This window comes from Chrysemys picta, chromosome 1 (genome assembly GCF_011386835.1).
Source record: "Chrysemys picta bellii isolate R12L10 chromosome 1, ASM1138683v2, whole genome shotgun sequence".
Lineage (NCBI taxonomy): Eukaryota > Metazoa > Chordata > Testudines > Emydidae > Chrysemys > Chrysemys picta.
The window spans coordinates 336,027,192-336,049,545 of NC_088791.1; the positions used below are offsets into that span (position 1 = coordinate 336,027,192).

General features: G+C 41.7%; 1 long non-coding RNA gene across 2 annotated transcripts in view; it reads left to right on the forward strand.

Moving 5' to 3' along the window:
• LOC135983512 (uncharacterized) overlaps positions 1-22,354 on the forward strand; it is a 385,110-nt gene that overhangs the window by 248,268 nt on the left and 114,488 nt on the right. The window contains exon 3 of one of the 2 annotated variants that reach the window (XR_010601188.1): positions 19,805-19,928. The exons of the other annotated variant lie outside the window; for it this stretch is intronic. This is a non-coding gene — a long non-coding RNA (uncharacterized LOC135983512). Of the gene's footprint in view, positions 1-19,804; positions 19,929-22,354 lie in introns of those variants that run through there. 2 annotated transcript variants of the gene reach the window in all.

Genomic DNA, 22,354 nt, shown 5'->3' on the forward strand with positions numbered 1-22,354 from the left:
CTGTCATTCAACAAATAGCATCCAAATGCTTCGCAAGGATTTTAGACTGTGATAGTTTTAAAGATATACCTCATTAATTACAAGAAATCAACATGGTAAAGTAATGCTCAAATATTGATACACTATAAACAATCGGTGAAATTCTGGCCCAGTTAAAGCCAAAGGGAGTTTTGCCATTGACTTCAGTGGGTTCAGGATTTCACCCAATATCTTGTTTAACCTGCCTGAAATGCTAGGTAGTCTTTTGCTGGGGTTATTTTTGCTATGCAGGAATCAGATTTTGCAAGCAATTTGCCATGATCGACATTGTTATGGCTTTTTCTATGCAACTAATTATTAGTTTGAGTAATGGTCTAATATGAACATGAGGCCTTCAATATGAATCAGGGCCCACATGTTGTCTATGTTAATCTGTTGCTTTGTAGAGGCAAAAAAAGGCACACACGCACCCCCGCGTGCGCGCACACACACACACACACACACACACACACACACTTCTACTCCATACAGTTTACAAGCTCAAACTGAGGTCGGAGGAAAGCGATGCGGAATGAACTGTGTGTAGCCACAAGTTGGGCAAACTTGTGTTTGTGAAATCAGCTGAGTCAGAGAACTCTGGTTCCTAGGACGTTCCATTGAGAGCCCCCTAATCAATTAAAATAAGGGGCTGTTAACTTGGGCATCCCAGCAGACTTCAGTTGCTGTGGTGAACATATGGACCATCTTGTGGTTAAGGCACTTTATCTAGGACCAAGAGATGATCTGGATTCCTTACCTGGCTCTGCCATAGACTTCCCAAGTCATCTTGGACAAGTCATTTAATCTCTCTGTGCCTCAGTTCCTGATCTACAAACTAGAGATAACAAATTGTTCTTTCTCCCATCCATTGTCTGTCTTGCCTACTTGAATTGTAAGTTTTAGGGTCTGGCTTTTACTATGTGTTGGTACAGTGGCTAGGAAAATGGGGCCCTGATCTTGGCTGGGGTCTCTGTGTGCTACCAGAATATGTATAATAATATCAAAGGTTCCACAGAACCCTTGTCTCATGTCTGTTTAACCATTGCCACAATACTGCAGCAAATACGGGTACCCAGATAGTTTTAATGTTACTGTACACATTGTGAGTGTACTGTAAGAGACTGTGTTAAAACACTGCTGTGCAATCCATCTGACCACCCACATATGAAGTGTGAATTGCTGACACTGGCGGTAATGTCACCTACTATTGTAGAGGCAATCTGATGAAGAGCATAGAGTGAAGTGATGACTTTTTTTTCCTGTTGGTTGTTACTGTATGTGGTATGTGATTTTTATGAGTGGGGTGTTTTTTTTTTGGCATGTAATATTGTGCAGAACCTGCAAAAAGTGGAGAACAAGTTTCGGTGGCAAAAAATATTTTAACAGGCACCTGGAAACAGGGAGGCAGAAAATAGCCTGGGGAAATATATGCTGTGAAGGCAGAGAGAAGCCACAGTTCTTCTAAAGTTATTTGAAAATTTTCCAAGAATGAGGGGAATTAAAGGGGGCTATAAGTGGAAGAGCTGTGCTGATGTTAAGAAAGGGGGAAAAAAACTGTTGTGATGGAGTGGCTGTCCCTCACTGGTATGTAAGGGGTTAAAGCATCCCTGGGGAGGCAGCCAAAAAGGAAAAGGCTTTTTGTGCCAGCCAATTAGGAGAAGGTTTATTGGAGGAGCCAATCAGGGCCAGGCTGGCCCATATAAAAGGGGGCTGCTGAGCAGAGCAGAGGGTAGTTACTCCCTGGAGTTTGAGGGAGGAGGAATGGCTGCTTAGAGGGCTGTAGCACCACGGACAGAACCGTGCTGGGAAGGCTCACCTGCGTATGAGGAAGCTCCAGGCTGACGGCTGCCAGACTGAGGCCCTGATACAAGAGCAGAGGAGAGGTGAGATGGCGGAGTTGGAGGAAGGGCAGCACATGGCTGCCAGCTATAGGATCCCTGGGTCGGGACCTGGAGTAGTGGGCGGGCCCAGGTCCCCCACCACCTTTTCCCTCACTTGCCACTGCGGGGAGTGGCCAGTGTATGGACTGCAGTTTGCCACTGAGACGAGCGGCTAGAACCTGGACTGCAGTTTGCCACTGAGACGAGCGGCTAGAACCTGGACTGCAGTTTGCCACTGAGGCAAGTTGTTGGACTGAGGATGCTCGGTCCCCTGGAAGGGGGAAAAGAACCGAGTGGGGCACAGCGGGAAGGCTGTGTCCAGAAGAGGACGACACAGTCTGGGGAGCGACGTGCGTCCTGGAGGTGGAGACAGAAGTGACGACAGGCGAGATACCACCTGAGAAGGGTGCACTGGCAAACCCGAGCTCATTCCCAGGATGGCCAGCAGGTGGCACAGTGGTGTTGAGTTGAATGCCCCGTTACAGCTGAATATCAGGACAAATGTCCTAACAATGAAAACCTGTGAATCATTAGGCTTCATGCTGGTTTTACACCGATATAACTTAACAGGCTTAAGTAGAGTCCCTCCTGCTGCATGGATAAGGACCATGGAGATCAGGATAAGGACCATAGTATCCAGAGATGAAAAAACCTAGCCTAAATTATCTAGGTCGGCTCTCTGCCAGTACATGCTGTGAAACTTTTCTGCTTACAGTTATTTGGGACACCATGTCTCTAGATCTATCCATTCAGAAAACATGCTGACAGGGAAACAGATCCCAGGCTGAAACTGAATGGATACTCTGAATGATTATCAGATGAGATCATTCATTTTAGCATCTTCAGCAGCACCGAGTGCCTTATCAGCCTGGATGAGTAAGGACTACTAAAATCATTGAACTTTGTCTCTCATGAACTTGATAAGGATGTTGGTTAAAAGACGTGAGTTTCCCTTCCCTCTGAATGGAGGAAGCATGATCTGTTCTTGGTGGTAGGAGCAAGAGACTATTCATGTGAGTAGCAAAGAGAGCTCTATCTCCTGTGATGCTCCCAGAAGGTAGGTCTTGCACACAAGTCCCTGAACCAGGCATCATCCATACAAATCTATGTCATCATCTTATCCTATAGCAGTGATCATAATCATATTCTCTTTTCCTGCAAGGTAAGTAACAGTCAGGATTATCTTGTGGGATTTTGCCCACACCCATCCATGCAGGTCTTCCCCAGATAGGAGGAATGATCCTGTACTTTTCTGTTGGTTTATATGGAACATTGTGGCCTGATTGGCTGTTTGAATCAGTTCCATCTTTTGGGATACCATATCTCTGAAGGTCCCTAGCATTTGAAAGGCTAAGCATTTGGGGTTATAAGTCCCACCCAGGAGTTTCTTGATTCATTTGTATGCCTCCCATAGTTCACCCATAACTGTGGGTGAAAAACTGTGTCTGTGGTCACTTGCACCCACAAAAAATTGGTTAAGGATGGGCTGAATATCTGGCCTCTGATATCAAATTTAACATCAGCAATGCACCAAATTACAAAGCATTTCTCCCAGTCATTATTCATAGATTCTAAGGACAGAGGGGCAATTGTGATCATCTTGTCTGACCTCCTACATAGCCACAGAACTTCCCCAAAATAACTCCTACAGCAGATCTTTTAGAAAAAATCCAATCTTGGGTCTGGTCCACACTAATCCCCCACTTCGAACTAAGATACGCAACTTCAGCTACTTCCACCATGATTTCAACAGCTTTCACCCCACCATCAACCTCAGCCTGGACCAATCTACACGGGAGGTCCACTTCCTAGACACCACCGTACAAATAAGCGATGGCCACATTAACACCACCCTATACCGAAAACCCACCGACTGCTACGCCTACCTTCATGCCTCCAGCTTCCACCCCGGTCATACCACACGATCCATCATCTACAGCCAAGCACTGAGGTACAATCGCATCTGCTCCAACCCCTCAGACAGAGACCAACACCTACAAGATCTTCACCAAGCATTCTCAAAACTACGATACCCACATAAGGAAATAAAGAAACAAATCAACAGAGCCAGACGTGTACCCAGAAGCCTCCTGCTACAAGACAGGCCCAGAAGAGAAACCAACAGAACTCCACTGGCCATCACCTACAGTCCTCAGCTTAAACCTCTCCAACGCATCATCAGTGATCTACAACCCATCCTGGACAATGATCCCTCACTTTCACAGACCTTGGGAGGCAGGCCAGTCCTCGCCCACAAACAACCTGCCAATCTTAAGCATATTCTCACCAGCAACCACGCACCGCACCATAACAACTCTAACTCAGGAACCAACCCATGCAACAAACCTCGATGCCAACTCTGCCCACATATCTACACCAGCAACACCATCACAGGACCTAACCAGATCAGCTACAACATCACCGGCTCATTCACCTGCACGTCCACCAATGTTATATATGCCATCATATGCCAGCAATGCCCCTCTGCTATGTACATTGGCCAAACTGGACAGTCACTACGCAAGAGGATAAATGGACACAAGTCAGATATCAGGAATGGCAATATACAAATCGTGTCTCCATCCCCAGACACGATTTTTGTATATTGAAGGAGAACACTTCAACCTCCCTGGCCACACAATAGCAGATGTAAAGGTAGCCATCTTACAGCCAAAAAAACTTCAGGACCAGACTCCAAAGAGAAACTGCTGAGCTCCAGTTCATTTGCAAATTTGACACCATCAGATCAAGATTAAACAAAGACTGTGAATGGCTATCCAACTACAGAAGCAGTTTCTCCTCCCTTGGTGTTCACACCTCAACTGCTAGCAGAGCACCTCACCCTCCCTGATTGAACTAACCTCGTTATCTCCACACTGATTTATACCTGCCTCTGGAGATTTCCATTACTTGCATCTGAAGAAGTGAGGTTCTTACCCACGAAAGCTTATGCTCCCAATACTTCTGATAGTCTCAAAGGTGCCACAGGACCCTCTGTTGCTTTTTACAGATTCAGACTAACACGGCTACCCCTCTGATACTTAACTTCAGCTACGTGAATAACGTAGCTGAAGTCGAAGTACCTTAGTTCGAACTTACCGCGGGTCCAGACGCGGCAGGCAGGCTCCCCCGTCGATGCCCTGTACTCCTCTCGCCGAGCAGGAGTACCGGCGTCGATGGCGAGCACTTCTGGGATCGATTTATCGCGTCTAGACAAGACGCGATAAATCGATCCCAGAAGATCGATTGCTTACCTCCGGGTCCGGAGGTAAGTATAGACCTACCCTTGATTTAAAAATGGTCAGTGATGGCGAATCCACCACAATCCTTCATAAATTGTTCCAATGGTTAATTATTCTCACCATTAAAAATTTACAACTTATTTCCAATCTGAATTTGTCTAGCTTCAACTTCCAGCCATTGGATCATGTTATACCTATCTCTGCTACACTGAAGAGCCCATTATTAAATATTTATCCCCAATTCCCCCAAGAAGGTACTTATAGACTGTAATCAACCTTCTTTTTGTTAAGCTAAATAGATTGAGCTCCTGGAGTCTATCAATATAAAGCATTTTTTCTAATAATTTAATCATTCTCACAGCTCTTCTGTGACTCTTGTCCAATTTGTCTTTTTCAGAGTCACTGCTTCCCAGAATAGAGTCCACCATTCTGTAGGTATATCCTACATTCTTTGTTCCCAGATGTATACATCTACACATAGCCATTTTAGAACGCACACTGTTTGCTTATGCCCAGTATACCAAGTGATCGAGATTGCTCTGTATCAGTGACCTGTCCTCTGTTATTTACCATTTCCCCAGTTTTTGTGTCAAAATATCTAACGTCAGTTGTTTCAGTTTAACATCTTCCAGAGATATTAGTGGAATGGAAAGAGTATTATCACTTTATTGTGAGACTGCATCATCTGTTTTTTCCTCCAAATACAGAACAGAAATATTTATTTAACATTTCTGCCTTTTCTGTATTATAGATAATTTTACCATTTCCATCTAGTATTCGACCAATACCATTGTCAGGGTTCTTTGCATTCCTAATATATTTTAAAAACTCCTTCTTATTCTCCTTAACTCTGCTGGCCATGGATTTCTCCCTGTGTTCTTTGGCTTCCCTTATAAATTATCTACAATTCCTAAGTGCTGATTCATATTCATTTCAGTTTTTTTTTTTACAGCTGCCATCACTTCCTGTCTAAACCACGTTGTTTTTTTAACCAGTACATCCTTCCTCAATTGTGGGATTGTGGCTTCCTGGGCATTTAGTAAAGGTGTTCTTAAATTATTCTCAATTATCATTCCCATTTTTCTGATTACGTTTCCTCCCAGTTGATTTGGCTCATACCTCTTAAAGCACCAAGTGTTTATATTGGTGTTCTGAACTTTATTCTGCTTCCACAATATAAATGTGATCAAGTCATGATCACGTGTACCTAAGCTATCATTAACTTTTACTTCTGTGATCAGTTCTTCTTTGTGTTAGGATGAGGTCTAATGTTGAATGCCACCATGCTTGCTGCAACACTTTTTGAGTTAGAATATTGTCATCTATAATTACTCCTGGGGGAATTCTGCATCAAAAAATTGAAAACGCTGCACAATATTTTAAAATTCTGCTAAATTCTGCATATTTTGTCAAAATAACACAATATAATCACACCCATTTCAATTATTTTTGGTCATTTATTTCAAAATACCTGTCAGCAAGTATGTCTGTAACAATACAGACTACAGAAAAGATTCAGGAAATGTTTTTGGACAAATAGATTCCTTACTAGGCATATTAATAGAGAACTCTAAGCAATAATTCATTTAAACTACAATACAGAACCGTATTTCCCACACTCTTCTAAAGCTGTGCAAAAGCTTGGAGGAATCAGAGGTAATGGAGGAGCTGAAGTAGAGGGAAGTAAATTGCTGGGAAGGAGCCTGGGTGTGAACTTGGAGGGTTGTTGGGTATGGGTGGGAAAAATATGGAACAGGGTTTTTTTGGGGGAGGGCAGGGAGGGATTATTAGGAAGCTTCCCCTATGCAGACCCTGGCTGACCCTTAGCCTCTCCCATTCAGTTAGGCATATTGGCCCCCATCCCCATGTGTTCCTGCATCCCCATGTGTCCTTGCACCCCCTGTCCACGTGTCCCTCCACCCCCAATCGGACACCCACTCTCCACATCCCTATGTGGCTCTGTATCCCCTTCCCCATGTGTCTCTGTGCCCCCACCCAGCCACCCCCGTCCCTTTGTGTCCCTGTACGCCCTCTCCCGTCACTATGTGTCTCTGCACCTCCCTCCCCCCTGTGGCCCTGTGCCTCCACTCCCATTCAGTCCCTGCCCCAGTCTGTCCCCCACATGAGCCCTTATGAGATCCTGTCTTACCTCCCCCGCAGCACCCCATGCTGTCTGTCGCCCCATAACCCCTGTCTCCTGATCTGGCCTGCTGCGAAGAGGGCACTGCAGACTCTTACTCTCTCTCTCTTCCCTCTCTGACGGAGTGCCGCTGCTTTGTTCTATTGCTACAGCACCCTCTGCTGGGCAAAAGGTGTAACTGCAGCAACATTTCAGCAGAAGCTTTTTTCTGCACAATAAAATTAAAATATGCGGGGCTCGTTAATTCTGCACACATGCAGTAGCGCAGAATTCCCCCAGGAGTGTATAATGCTTAGAAATTCCAAGGATATTTTCTACTGGCAGCATGAGACCTCCAGCATATATCACTCAAATTGAAGTCTCTCCGATCACACAGGTTTGCTTCCCTACACATTGTATATAGATGCATAAGGAGCCAGTCATCCTGTTCTCTAGTGTGATTTGATGATGTGTAGTGATACCCACTAGTATCCCATCATGTGCTTTATCTATTAGGACATTGATCCCTAAGCATTCAAGATCATTTTCTTCCAAGTGATCAGTGACTTGGAAACAGGTACTGCCATTTTTGATGTAGAGTGGCACTCTCCCACCCCTTTTCCCACTACAACCTTCCTAAATAGATTATAATTATTGATTTTTAACAATCCAATCATCCCACCAGGTTACATTCCTTCACCTAATAAACTGTTCTCTCATTGTGGGTAGTTACTCTTCTCCATCTCACCATGTACTTTTACAAAGTTCATTTTCTGTCATTTTTCAGTTCCATTTTTTGGCAATTGGGGGTTGCTCATTTTGGATCATGATTTCACTCACACTGGCTAAATTAGTGCTGTTATCCTAGCGTAAGAAAGGTCAAAATACATTTCTTATAGTTGACTTATATGGAGCCATCTCTATCCTTAATGTACTATGACTAATTTATATTTTCTAGGGCATAAATGTTAATGTTTATTTTTAAGGGAGAGGAAGTACCTGGTGATTGTAGCAGTGACCTGATTCCTGGATTTCCTTGTTCTGCCACAGATTAGCTTTGTATTAGGCAAATCACAAAGCATCTCTCTACCTCAGTTTACCCTTTTGTAAAATGGTTAAAATAATACTTACCTCACAGGTGTATAAGGCTTAATTATTGTGCATGAAGTACTTTGAGATCCTTAGGTAGAAGGCTCTTCAGAAGTGCAAAATACATTAATATTACTCTATAGTCTTCAAATACGTTTTCAGTGGTGTCAATAATATCATAATTATCTCTATGTATATATGCCTCTCGCTTTCTCATTGTGTTTTCTATATTTCTCAGAAAACACTGCGTTCCACTATCAGAATAAAAGTCTCAGATGCCAGTAAAGATCAATTAAGATGTCAATTAATGAAGGGAGGCAAACAGGTAACTCAGTGATTGGGGTTTTTATAGCTGGTCAGTCGGATGAGGCTCAGACCACGAAGTCATGGGATAAATGTCACAAGACGAAATCCCTGCAAATAAAGGACATGAGCAAAGGAGGAAGTCAGTTCTGCTAGCAGATTTATGGATTGGCAAATTAAGTATAATTATACTCTTTAGGGTGACCATCATGCCACTTGCTTCCCCCTCTTAATCACAATACTATATATTTTTTCTCATCTATGAATAATAAAAGAGCTCCTCCTAGCACTTATCATTGTTAGCATGAATAAGATTTAAAGTCCACCCCTTGAGGTGTTGGATTGGTTGTAAAATGATCAAGAACTGTCATAAAAAAGCTCGTCAGCGCTACTACTAAAGCAGTTCACATGGAGAATCTCTGAGGAAATGCAGAGATGAAAAATTTGAACTCAATGAAATATCTAGCTTGGTCCTACCTTCATTTGGGGATTATATATAGCCTTATATAATAAAATAAGTATCCTCTTAATTGTACCTAAGGAGCTATTCCTTTTTTATCCAAATTTATTTCTACCATACATGGAATGTTTCTTTACCCTTTATTATTGTACATTAATCACACTATAAATGCTAGACCATGAAACTGAGGCTATAGAAAACTTTATACCTGTCAAAAGAATTACTCTCACATTGACCACAGCATCCTTCCTCTACTGTGTTTCATTGCCATTAACTTTGGATTTTTTATTCACATTCAGACCCCGGCAGACTGAGCGCTATTGCCCTTGACTTGTACAGTTAGAAGTGGCATAAAAGTTCTGGCCCATCCAAACCCATTTTGGGGGAGGAGGCTCTAGACTTGTTCTGATTCTCTCATTACTCACCAGTCAAAGCTCTGAAAAAGGAAATATGTCCATTTTCTTCAGCTCAGCAACCTGGAATTTCCAAAAGTGACTCACTTCCGAGCATGAGTAAACTATGAACTTTATTTCCCATTTTGGAACCTCCTGATAGAAGCGGCCTTCTTACATATAAAACAGCATCTCTTGTGTCCTCTCATGGATTGGTAACTGGTTAAAAGATAGGCAACAAAGGTTAGGAATAAAGTGGTCAGTTTACAGAATGGAGAGAGATAAATAGTGGTGTCCCCCAGGGGTCTGTACTGGGCCCAGTCCTATTCAACATATTCATAAATGATCTGGAAAAGGGGTAAACAGTGACGTGGCAAAATTTACAGATGATACTAAACTAGACTGCAAAGAGCAACAAAAAGATTGCTCAAAACTGGGTGACTAGGCAACAAAACGGCAGATGAAATTCAGTGTTGATAAATGCAAAGTAATGCACGTTGGAAAACATAATCCCAACTATACATATAAAATGATGGGGTCTAAATGAGCTGTTACCACTCGGGAAAGAGATCTTGGAGTCATTGTGGATAGTTCCCTGAAAACATCCACTCAATGTGCAGCAGCAGTCTAAAAAGCAAACCGAATGTTGGGAATCCTTAGGAAAGGGATAGATAATAAGACAGAAAATATCATATTGCCTCTATATAAATCCATGGCACGCCCACGTCTTGAATACTGCATGCAGATGTGATTGCCCCATCTCAAAAAAGATATTTTGGAATTGGAAAAGGTTCAGAAAAGGGCAACAAAAATGGTTAGGGATATGAAACGGCTGCCATATGAGGAGAGATTAATAAGAATGGGACTTTTCAGCTTGGAAAAGAGACTAAGAGGGGATATGATAGAGATCTATAAAATCATGACTGGTGTGGAGAAAGCAAATAAGGAAGTGTTATTTACTCATTCTCATAACACTAGAACCAGGCATCACCAAGTGAAATTACTAGGCAGCAGGTTTAAAACAAAAGGAAATATTTCTTCACACAACACATAGTCAACCCGTAGAACTCTTTGTCAGAGGATGTTGTGAAGGCCAAGACTATAACAGGGTTCAAAAAGGAACTAGATAAGTTCATGGGGGATAGGTCCATCAATGGCTATTAGTCAGGATGGACAGGGATGGTGTCCCTAACCTCTGCTTGCCAGAAGCAGAGAATGGGCGACAGGGAATGGATCACTTGGTGATTACCCATTCTGTTCTCTCCCTCCGGGGCACCTGGCATTGGTCACTGTCAGAAGTCAGGATACTGGGATAGAAGGACCTTTGGTTTGACCCAGTATGGCCATTCTTATGTTCTTGTATGAAAAGTGGGAGTGCACTGTATTAAATTTGGAAGGGGGGACTTCACTCCAGTTGTTTCACTACCCCTTTTATAGGAAGGATGGGAAGCAAAGTAAGTAGGCAGCAGGGACTCTGAGCAGAGAGACCTATAGCCTATGAAAGCTTTCTCATTTTAATTTATTTAGTGTATTGTAGTAGCACCTAGTCATGGCCCAGGATCCCGTTGTGCGAAGTGCTGTACAAACAAAGACGCAAAGATGGTGTCTGTCCAAAGGGACTTATCTAATTTGTTTTATTTAAAGGTGGAACCTGAACACAGTGAAGTCTGAGAGCTATTCAGTCTGCTCTAGTAGGTTGTATTACACCCAAGAATCTTATCTTGAGCCCATCCAGGCATGGCCAAAAAGTCCAGGCTAAGATTTTCAAAACTAGAGCCCAGATCCACAAAGGTATATCGGTGCCTAACTTCCACTGAAATTCAATGGAAGTTAGGCACGAAAATACCTTTGTGGATCTGGGCCTAGGTTCTTTACGTTGGACTCCTAAATCCATATTTTGGCATCTAAACAAGTGACCTGGATTAAAATCAACATCAACAACAAACCCTGAGTCTCTTCTAAAATCAGTGGGAGCTGCTGGGTGATCAGCAATTTTGAAAATCAGACTACTTATTTAGGTGCCTAAATATGGACTGAACCAAATCTCCAAACTGTTTTCTTCAACTGAACAGATGAACTCATAAAGACAATCAAATTAAATATAAATGGGGATAGACTAAAAGACTTTTTCTTGAAAACCTGAATTGCTAGCAGCTTAACAAACATAAAGCTAATGTTTAGCATTAGGAGCACACTTGTTATTGTCCCACCCAGTGAGCGTTGGATGTTAACTACTTCCCAGCAATGAAAAATATCACGTATATATTAGGATCCCAAGTGCATGTTGTGCTTCTGAAATGAAAGAGTCTGCACCAAGGATTTATCTAACAACAAAGCTGATGCCTTAGGTTAGTATCACTGATTGACATAAAAATGTTTCCCTGCTCACTGTCAATGTCAGTTTCATTCAGAGGTGCATCAATGCCAGAGACAGAATGATGGGAGAGAACAGTGTATGGGAAGACCAGGCTTTTTTGACTACCTGCTCTGAGCAGGCTTGAATAACATGATGACTACAATTCCAGGAGCTGCCAAGGACTTGCCTATTCTATTTGTAGTGCTACCAATACTAGTATTTCAGTAGTATCTAGAGGACCCATGCAAGATCAGGGCCCCTTTGTGCTAGGCACTGTACAAACACATAATAAAAGACAGACCCCAACTCAAAAAGTTTAAATCTAGTGGGGACCACATCCTGGAAGGAATATTTCCTGAACCCCCTCTTCTCACCAAGCTCATCAACAGAAGCCAGCTCCCCACAGACCAGCACACACCAACTCAAAGTGACACTAGTCCCTGCCATAACAACAGATGCAAAATCTGCAGACCTAACTCCACTGCTCTGATGATCAGTACCTCTCACGGCACACCTTTCAAGATTCATGGATCTTACACATCTATCACAACACGTAGTACATGTCATCCAGTGCATCAAATTCCCCAACAGCGGCTACGTGGGTGAAACCAGACTCTTGAACGAACTCACGCAGAAAAATGATAAAAGACAAAAACACCCTATCACCTGTGGGCAAATGGTTTTCACATAACAGTTATTCCATATCTGACGTCTCAGTCCCCATCCTCAAAGAAAACTTGCACAATACCTTCCAAAGAAGGGCCTAGGAACTTAAATTCATAGCTTTGCTAGACACTAAAAACCATGGACTCGATAGAGGGACTCATTTTATGTCTCTTTACAAAAATCTATAACCCACTAACCCTCCTTTGTCCTATGACTGGAGTTTGTTCTTGGCCAACTTCATTTTGAATGGTCCCTCATAACATGTGTTAGCTCCCATGCTTAGAGAGACAAGGTGGGTGAGGTAATCTATTTCATTGGACCAGCTTCTGTTGGTGAAAGAGACAAACTTTCAAGCTTACACAAAGCTCTTCTTCAGGTCCGGGAAATGTACTCCGCATGTGACAGCTAAATACAAGTTGAAACAGGTTGTTTAGCAGAAGTAAATGCATATTTTAAGGGACCATTCAAAGTGAAGTGGCTCATTAACAGCTCTCCCCGTCATGGGAGGAAAAAAACCTCTTTCACATAACAATCTGTTCCACCTAGTATTTATCTGTGATGCTCTGATTACCTTTCCCAGGACCAAAGAAGAATTGTGTAGCTCAAAAGCTTGTCTCTTCCACCAACAGTAAAAGATATTATCTCACCCACCTTGTCTCTAACATAGAGAAAGGAAGTTTTATTTTCTCAGTTTTTTAGATGAAGGACTGAGATAGAGAGGTTGTGACTTGCCCAAAGTCAAACAGAAAGTCAGTGGCAAAGCCAGGACCTCCTGATTTCCATCCAACTATCCCAACCTAGGCACCGACTCCATGGGTTTTCTGGGACTGGAGCACCCACAGGGAAACAGTAGTAGGTGCTCTGCACCCACTGGCAGCCAAGCTCCCCTCACCGCCCACCCCACCTCCTCCACCCCGTGTGCGCCGCATCCCTGCTCCTCTGCCTACCTCCCAGCGCTTCCCGCCCGGCTGTTTGGCAGCGTTAGCATGATCTGGGAGGGAGGGGAAGAAGCAGGAACGTGACTCGCTCAGGGGAGGGGGCAGGGAGGGGGTGGAGTTGAGGTGGGGACTTTGTGGAAGGAGTTGGAATGGAGGCGGGGCAGGGGCAGGGCCTCATGAAAGGGGTAGAGTGGGGGCGGGGGCAGAGGGGGGTTGAGCACCCATGGGAAAGAGGGGAAGTCGGCACCTGTGATCCCAAGACCATAATTCTAGGACTTTCGCAGTTGTTGCCACTGGTGGCAGCAAGGGTGGGAAATTTTAGGGGAAAAGACCCATGTAGATACAACTACCTTTTCCTTATGGAAAGCTGCCACAGCTGGAATCTGCAGAGATGCTTGAGCTGGGAGGACCCAACTAGTATAAAACAAAGGGTGCTGCTGGTACATTTTGATTGAGGATTCCCTTTGGAAATCACTCCCTGCCTCCTTGATCCTGCAGAACCTCAGTTTGTTAACCTTCTGGGATGCTTCAAAGAACACCCTTTTTCTCCCCTCAGGCATTCAGGGAGGGAGATTGGATAGAGGGTTAGCATTTGGGTAGTCTTATTTAATAGCAGAGAAATATTAGTATGATAGCAATGCATCATGCTCCCATTGTCAATTTTATTTTGCAAAATTTAAACCTGATAAGTTGCTTGGTATCTGGGATCAGAGCTCTGCTAGAAATCTAAATAACTAATTAAATAATACTCTCCCAGAGTAAGAATTTGCAAGATTGGGTCTAAGGATAGAGATTTTTGGCCTCATCCAAAGCCCATTAAAGTCAAATGGGAAGGCTGCAGTTGACTTGAGTGGGTTTTGGATAGCAACCCTTGCGCTGCATGAGATGCTTACTGTAGGACATAAGTGAAGATTTTTGAGGATATGGGTGTATTGTTCCCTTTCTCTGACTATGGGTAAGGAAATGAACCATCAGTCTTTGGTCAAATTGAGGTTTGAAGAACTGGGATTTGGAATAACATTTTGGAAGATAAGGTATTTAAAAGCGAACCAAACAACAAGTCTAGTCATCCCCTGTAAAATCTGAATATAGTGAGACACAGCTCATGAATTAGTAGTTTGAACAAGAGAGAGACAAGGAGGGTGAGGTAATATCTTTTATAGGACCAACTTTTGTTGGTGGAGAGGACAAGCTTTTGAGCTTCACAGAGCTCTTCCTCGGGTTTAAATAAGACAGGTGTGTATATCAATATTCTTTCCAGTGTTCAGATAAAGCAAACAAAACTAAATAATGCAGTGAACCTCTTTCAATGGCAACTGTAGCTACATACAGATTGTTAGCTCAAAGGAAATGGAAAAGGCTGGTGAGAAAGAGAGGGGGTGAAATGTTAAATATATACTTTAAAATATTGATAGGGATGACAGAGATGTGACAAGGCTAGTAAGCAATGTCAGAATTCTAGCAGTACCAAACAAACAAATAAATCTACAGCTACCCATAGGGAATGAATTGAGTCTGATTCTGTCCTGATTCACCTGTTAAGAAATGCTGGGTTTTTTAAGTTGCCTAAGAGAATACAGAATCATGGCTTGAAGATGAATTCAGATGCACTGATGTCTTGAACAAAGAGAACTGTCAGAGCCCCGAAGAATCAATGTATTTTTGATCAGACTAATGATAACTATGGAACAATGACAAAAAAATCAGGAATCTACCTGATAAAGGTTTTGTCTAGTTCTGCTGCATGTTTAGTTCATTGGTTTTGGCATATTGTTATTCTGACACGGCTGAGAAATTTACAGGATAAGCCAGAGAGAAGAACCATCTGTGATTTTTTATTGGAGGAGCATATGGTTAGCAAATTAAGATGTGGAACTGTGAAATAATAATAATATAAAAGCAAAAGGATTGGGGTGTTGGTCAAGACTGAAAAGGGTTCAGGGTTCTCTCTGCAGAGGAAAAAAATTGTCAAGTTTTTGAAAAGAATGCATCACAAAGCAGAGAATCTCTACTAAAAATGCTTTATGAATGTAACAGTCTTAGAAACTTTTCCTCCCTCTTTCTTGTGTGTGTGGAACTTCCCTTTGTGTCAAAGGGTTAGTGAGAGACTTTCCCCATTAGTGGTGCCACTGCAGCTTTCAAACAGACAGTGTTTTCAGATTGCTTTTCGCTGTCTGCTAATGGTTCCAAAAAGGTATAATTAGTTACTTAGGGTTACATTGTGATGTTTAACCAAGGCTCAATGCTGGGTGAAGAGTCACCTTTCACCGCAGCAGGACACATGGCTCAACCTACTCCTCCCAAGCCCTGACTGACTTCAGCTCAGTTATGCCTGAATTTACCGCAGTGTAAGGGAGAGGAGAATCATGCCAAATGCCTCTGACAGAAAAGTTCCTGAATCATAACTGTTATATGTTTGGCATTTGCTATCTTTAACACTATAACAGAATGTTTGTATAATGACCGCACCACACCTGAAGAGGGGGGAACGTTGTCCGGGATTACTGAAGGAATGTAGCAGTGCTTTATGGCGGGTGGGGTGGGAGGTGGTCAGCTTTGCAGTGCTCACTCACCCCCAGGGAATGTAAGGCCCGGAAGGCTTTAAAGGTGCACGTCCTGGCCTTTGGAAGCCCTTTCTCCACACAATAGGCAAGGCAGCACCCTCCCTCCCTCCCCTAGAGGTGTGAATATCCGGTTAGGTTAGGTCCTGCTGTGGGTATTGCATTAGTCGCTCCTTTTTAGAGGCTCTGGAAAGGAAATTTTACCTCTCCACCATATTGGTTTAGGTGGAGTGAGGATATTTGCCTTCCTCCCAGTGGGTGTCACGGAGGACCCATTATGGTGAGGAGAAAAGGGGGTTAGGCTATATGTCGCAACTTATTTTGTAAGTGTGGGGTGGATGTACAGTGCAGGTACTCCATAGGGAAGTCCTCCAGTGACCAGATAAATGGGCTGGTAAAGGACTTAAAAGGATGTGCTGATTAAAGGAATGGAATTGGTGAGGGGAGGGTTTCAGGACTCCTATGATTGGTATGACAGGGAGCCAACCCCCGTTCTTATAGCCCACCTTAACTCTCCTACAAGATGGGGAGATGGTAAGGTCCAAGCCATGGGTTGGCTGGGTGTCCTGGATGGAAAATGAAGGGGGGGGCTGGTGGAAGCCATGGGTAGTTATTTGAATAAACGTGGAATTGCCTGCACTGTACACGTTTATCTGCCAGGTAGTCCCAGACATCTAATAATAAAGTTGCAGCCTGATTAAATCCATATAACTTACAAATAGTAAACACTGTAGTAAAAGACAAGCAAATGTGAGTAAGCAAACTCTTCAGTTGTTTGGTTACTTTTTATAGACTGAGAAGAAAGTGTTTATCTCCCGTCTGCCTCAAGTTGACTTTCCACCTAGTGTAGAACATAAGGTTCATGGTCATAAATATACAGAAGAAATCCTGGTTAGCTAAAATATGTTTCCATATTAAATTGTCTTGTGTGCCCATAATGCTGAAGTTGCTTTTAGAAGTAAAAGTGCCTTTTGTATATAGTATCTTTTTTAAAACAACTTTCATGAGAACATTGCTCTTTTCTGAAGAGGATAAAATTTAAATAAATCTTAGTGTGCTTTACTCTGTGGGATGGAATCTTAAGGTTTGTTCTTTTCACTGAATTTTACAAAGGACCAGATGCCTGGTTTGACTGCCAATACATCATACAGTATGAAACATCTAATGTACAGTAATGGAAAGCAGTCAGAAATCAGGTGGCTAATGATACCCCTCGCATACCTACATGGTTAGAGAAAGTGCAAGGTTGAAAGGTTAGTACTTCAATCAGATTGAAAGTTGTAATGGGAGTGAATCCATAGATCTGCTGTAGATGCTCCATGTTCTATAAAGAAGAGTGACCTGATGTGATTGAGAGCACTCATAGAATAGCATACAACCAGTATGCTGGCCAGTTTAGAGCTGCTCTGTACTCTTCCAAGGATATTGAAGTCAAAACAAACTATCCCATCAGTTGCCCTGGCTGACTGTCCAGATGTTCTTCTTATGAAAATGTAATAGGAATTAAACTGGTAGGGTTTTATGGAAATTGAAAGCCTTTCTATAGGTTTCTTGAACTGTCCTAGAATTCTACAGTGAGAATATTATTTTCTGTTGAATTCTGTAGGATGGGTTAATCACCAAGAGAAAAGTTATATTCTATAGGACTTTTCCATCAGAGTTACCTCTCTATACCATGCTACCACCATTTCTAACAAAAACTCAGTGTAAGAGTTAGCACTGTTGGTGTTCTGCAATATGAACCTTCATGGGACCCAGATATTTGGTTGCATTTCATCAACAGTCTCGTGGTCAAAAGTGTCCTCTGGCAGGGTAAAGGGAGGGAAGAATTAATATTGGGATACCAGTCAATATGAGTAGCTGTTTGTCTTCCTTGTTAAAAAACCACAATATCCTTTTTCCCCCTCAAGGGTTATGTTTTTATATTATAATTAAAGCAAATTCTCTATGCAATTATAATTTACTAAGATTTTCAAAATAGATAAATAAACTTTAAATGGAAAAACAAAATGGTGTTCTAATTGTTGAAGGAGAGGAGTTGCCAGCTAGAATACCATTGCTTCTTTAATGCAGTGCAGACTTCTCTATCCCTTATCTGAACCAGTGGACACTTAAGCTTCTGTCTGCTTTGCAGCAGTCTGCATTTGTGTGGGTTGGATTTTTAGCCTTCCGTCCCTATCATTTTTAAAAAAAATTATAAAGTATTAAGTTAAAGTTGTGTGGCCTAATTCTCTGATAGACTGATTGGTGTTACACCAGCAGATATCTAAGCCCATGGAATCTAACCATTCATCCTAAAGCCAGCTGAGCTATTAATATTTTTTTCTCCTTTCTGACTCACTTCCTCAAGAAAGCTGTCCACTTTGCTGAGTGAAAGTATCAGGAACAAAAAGGACAAATTAAAATTGGTAGAAATATATTTGTAGGTCAACGGAGAACTTCCTGCATTGTAATCTCTTCTAGTATGTGCAGTGAGAGAAGGATGGTTCTTGTCATACTTTCATAGGATTTGAGGCCAGAAGGGACCATTATGATCCTCTCATCTGGCCTCCTGCATAACAGAGGGCATAGAATTTCACTCAGTAATTTCTGCATCAAGCCTATAATTTAAGGTGGAGGTAGACTATGTCTCTTAGAAAGATATCCAGTTTTGATTTAATTTCTTGAAGTGATGGAAAATATACCACATACCATGGTCAATTTTTCCAATGATTAATTGCTGTTAATAATTTGCACCTTATTTCCAGTCTGAATTTATCTAGCTGCATCTTCCACCCACTAGAGCTTGATATGTCTTTATCCACTAGAAATTTCTTCCCATGTAGGTACTTATGGACTGTGATTAATTCACCACGTAACCTTCTATTTAGGGGGGTTTTTTTAAATGCCATAAATGTGGCTAAACAAAGTACAAACTCCAGGTTCAGAAGAGCTTCCAATCCAAGTATCATGAAAGATTAGAAACCGCATCCAGCAAATGTCGTCTTAGCTCAGTAGGCAGTGTGTCAATCTCCTAGTCTGATGGTCCTGAGTCTCAGCCTCAGAGAAGGCAATCTGGGTCTTTTTTAGAAGACAAAAGAGTTGTAGGATCCATTGGCTGGAAGTTGAAGTCAGCAAAATTACAACTGAAAATAAGAAACACGTTTTTAACAGTGAGGGTAATTAACCATTGGAACAGATTCCCAAGGGATGCAGCAGATTCTCCATCACTTGGAATCTCTTAATGAAAAGGGAAAGATCCGCAGCTGGCATAAATCAGCATAGACCTATTGTTGCCAATATCATCTTTGAGGTATATAAAGTTGCAGAGTTGATGAGAACAGTTTAAAGCCAACCATGACCCAGAAATTAAAGGCCGGGGTTCTAATGTATATAATAGTATGGCGGGGGGAGAGATAAAGATGGCCACATAGTGACTTAATCAATGTTAATTGCAAAATTAAAGAGCCTGCAGCTCTCATAAGTGTATTCAAGAGCAATGTTCTGATTAAGAAATAAATCATGTGTACCAGTGATTTTTGTTAGAGCAATTTTGAAACATATTTAACTACAAAATCTCATTGCACAAGGACCTAAAACAAACCTTTCAGAGCCTCAAGGCCCATAGCAGGATATCCTCACTTTGATGCCATTGCATAAAAAAATAATAGGCTCCTCTTTCCTAAAGTGGCCCTGGGCTTAGATGGAGGCCCACAAAGGGATTTCCTGTGCCAATTACTCAGACAACTGAGACTAGTTACTTTGTCTAGTAAACGAATATCACTGTTTGACTTCCTTCAGGAAATATTGGCTTTTGAAAACTCTGGTGGAGAAAAATAGATTCCTCCCAACACCCCTTAAATTGTTTGAAGACAAGATTTATACCCCAAAGAGGTCTATATAGTGGAAGGAGAACAGAGCTGAAACAGAAAATAGTGTAAGTAGCCTTTCTCTGCTTCATGAAAAATGAGAATTATGTTGTGTGTGAGGTAGTGAATTCCACTAATTTTTTCATGTGATTTGTTTGTCTAGTGTGTTTGTAGATACTATGTAAACATGTATCTAAAGAGCATCATTTAGCATGATATGTGCTTCGCGAATTTACTTTCTAATGCAAATGGGGGCAAATATGACTGATACCAATTTATATACAAAGGGCTATGTTCTCTCCTCAGTGACATGGGCCCAACTGTCATTGACTAGATCAGGAGTTGCACGCACATACCCAAAGGAAGAATGTGAGAAAGCACTGGGCTTTTAGTCCCCATTCAGAACAGCACTTAAGTGTGTGCTAAAGTCTCTCAAAGTGAAGGTATGGAATTTAGCATGTGCTTATGTGCTGTCCTGAACCGGGGCCTTAAATATATACTGTCAAGGTGGTTGGGGCATACATTTGGGTCTGCATTTCACATCCCCCAGGGTTCAGATATGAGATTTTGGTCCTACCCATTACTAACATGGGAGACATTTGTAGAATTTAGATCAAGGTTCAGATTTGAAATACCTCCCAAATTTGAGAGGGTTTGCTTTGGGCCCCTAATTTGTATTAAGGAGTGCTGTTATTTACAGATGCAAGATGTGTTTTTAAATTGGAAAACTGCTTCAAAATACCAGTAAATCCCATACATAAAAACTAAAAAAAAAAAAGTAATGAAGTGTTGATAAAGTTGATTGTGACCTTTTAAGTGTGTTGCTACTTGTTACGATGTTTATGCTGTCTCAGTGTGTCTGCTTCTTTGATGGAGTTACTGGCTTTAGAAATGCTGATTTAGCCTGTTTAAAAAGTGGATAGTGGATTGAACAATAGTGCTAATAGTAGCTAGAATAAATTTGTGGCCACCTTAAGGTCTTCTAGATGTCCTTTTAAAAAAAACTGGGCAAAGGGGTAAAAACAGCAACAGTAAAAGAGAGCAGGGAAAGAACTAAGAAAGATTACATGTCAAGTAATCTTTAGACCTTCGTAATGTTTGATTGCTTAATAGTGTAGGCCAGAGAGCTAGCTTTAGAATGTATTTATTTATGGATTGTTATATATTATTTATTTATTTTATTCAGCAGTAATGCAAGAATCTACAGGCCTGTATCCTGTAAGATATTTAGCATAAAGCCTGAGGCCCATGAACTTTGGCACAGATAAATGGCCTTCTGGTCACCCCTATGTTTTGGGGAACTGGAAATAGTATGTGTAAGGGGGAATTTTGTCCATAACAATATCAGCCAACTGCAGGAACATGAGCTAACACCGGCTTTTGGATAGAACATTGGCAGATACATGATCAGAAGAGGGTCATGACAATGAATTGACGTATATGATAATTAGTTGAGATCATTAATATACTAACCTATACAAGAAGGACACGTTAACTTTAGTAGGGTGAGGAAATACAAATAAAGAAGAGGGGAGAAACCCCTACTGAATGTGCATTAGACATAGTGGCGTAAGTGTAACATACTATGAAAGTTGTATCCCAGCCTATGCGTGGGATGGGAGAGAAATGTAGCTCTTGGGAGGTGCCAGGATGATGGCCACTAGTGATGATGAGAAAGGTGGTGGTGATGAGGAAGATGATGTCTAACATTTCAGGGTATTCTGCAAGGGATGGTGTGAGTATATGGCTGTGCAGATGTACATTCTGTATTATCTCTATTTACCTTGCTGGGTTAGAGTGTTTGTGACTTTGCTAAATGTATTAATAAACTATTGTAAATACATAAGGATTCCTAAAATGTGAGTGTTACAACTGTGCACATCAGGGTTCCAAACTGAACAGTAATTTTAATAATACTGGGACTGATCTAGGGACAAGAACCTGTCAAACCTCAAAGAGATAACTGGGAATTTTTAGGTAATCAATATAATTAATACATAATCTATAGATTGGGCTACAATGGTGTATCCTTTCCGATGTCTTAAAGTCATTTATTTGACTGGACAATAGAAAGTTGCAGACTAAGCTCATTCTGGAGCAAAATATTCAAAAGTGTCCAATAATTTTAGATGCCCTACTTGAAACACATGGACATGAGCATCGTGGTTTAAAGGCTGCTTTTGAAAATTCAGCTGCTGACACCTTCAGAGAGAAAACAAGATAGTTACGAAGTTGAACTCCAAGCATGATAGTTACGAAGTTGAACTCCAAGCATGTTGGAATCAGGGTAGATGGATAGTGTGAAATAATGGAGCGTCCTAACTCTTAACTGTGGCTTTATCCTACTTCTATAGATACGTTACCTTTTTGTGGTGCATGTTCCTGATATCACGTATCTCTGGTTGGCACTTAATATATATATTTACAGCCAATAATATACCTTTCACAATAAAAATCCAACACACAAGAACAGTTATGGGTA